Here is a 1,250-nt window from a genome sequence, read left to right on the forward strand (position 1 = left end):
ACTTTGTTCTTTTATATGAAGTTCCACTAGAAGTGTGTTTTCATACAAAAACTGTTAATTACAACTAACTTTGTCCATCCAAAACGAACTTTGTTCGTTGATATGAAATTCCACTAGAAGTGTGTTTTCATACAAAAACTGTTAATTACAACTAACTTTGTCCATCCAAAACGAACTTTGTTCTTTCATATGAAGTTCCACTAGAAGTGTGTTTTCATACAAAAACTGTTAATTACAATTAACTTTGTCCATCCGATTCGAACTTTGTTCGTTGATATGAAGTTCCACTAGAAGTGTGTTTTCATACAAAAACTGTTAATTACATCTAACTTTGTCCATTCAAAACGAACTTTGTTCGTTGATTTGAAGTTCCACTAGAAGTGAGTTTTCATACAAAAACTGTTAATTACAACTAACTTTGTCTATCCGATTCGAACTTTGTTCGTTGATATGAAGTTCCACCAGAAGTGTGTTTTCATACAAAAACTGTTAATTACAACTAACTTTGTCCATCCGATTCGAACTTTGTTCGTTGATTTGAAGTTCCACCAGAAATGTGTTTTCATACAAAAACTGTTAATTACAACTAACTTTGTCCATCCGATTCGAACTTTGTTCTTTCATATGAAGTTCCACTAGAAGTGAGTTTTCATACAAAAACTATTAATTACAACTAACTTTGTCCATCCGATTCGAACTTTGTTCTTTGATATGAAGTTCCACCAGAAGGGTGTTTTCATACAAAAACTGTTAATTACAACTAACTTTGTCCATCCGATTCGAACTTTGTTCTTTCATATGAAGTTCCACTAGAAGTGAGTTTTCATACAAAAACTGTTAATTACAATTAACTTTGTCCATCCGATTCGAACTTTGTTCGTTGATATGAAGTTCCACCAGAAGTGTGTTTTCATACAAAATCTGTTAATTACAACTAACTTTGTCCATCCAAAACGAACTTTGTTCGTTAATATGAAATTCCACTAGAAGTGTGTTTTCATACAAAAACTGTTAATTACAATTAACTTTGTCCATCCGATTCGAACTTTGTTCGTTGTTATGAAGTTCCACTAGAAGTGTGTTTTCATACAAAAACTGTTAATTACATCTAACTTTGTCCATCCAAAACGAACTTTGTTCGTTGATTTGAAGTTCCACTAGAAGTGAGTTTTCATACCAAAACTGTTAACTACAACTAACTTTGTCCATCCGATTCGAACTTTGTTCGTTGATATGAAGTTCCACCAGAA

This window comes from Anopheles moucheti, unplaced genomic scaffold (assembly GCF_943734755.1).
Source record: "Anopheles moucheti unplaced genomic scaffold, idAnoMoucSN_F20_07 putative_Y_2, whole genome shotgun sequence".
Classification (NCBI taxonomy): domain Eukaryota; kingdom Metazoa; phylum Arthropoda; class Insecta; order Diptera; family Culicidae; genus Anopheles; species Anopheles moucheti.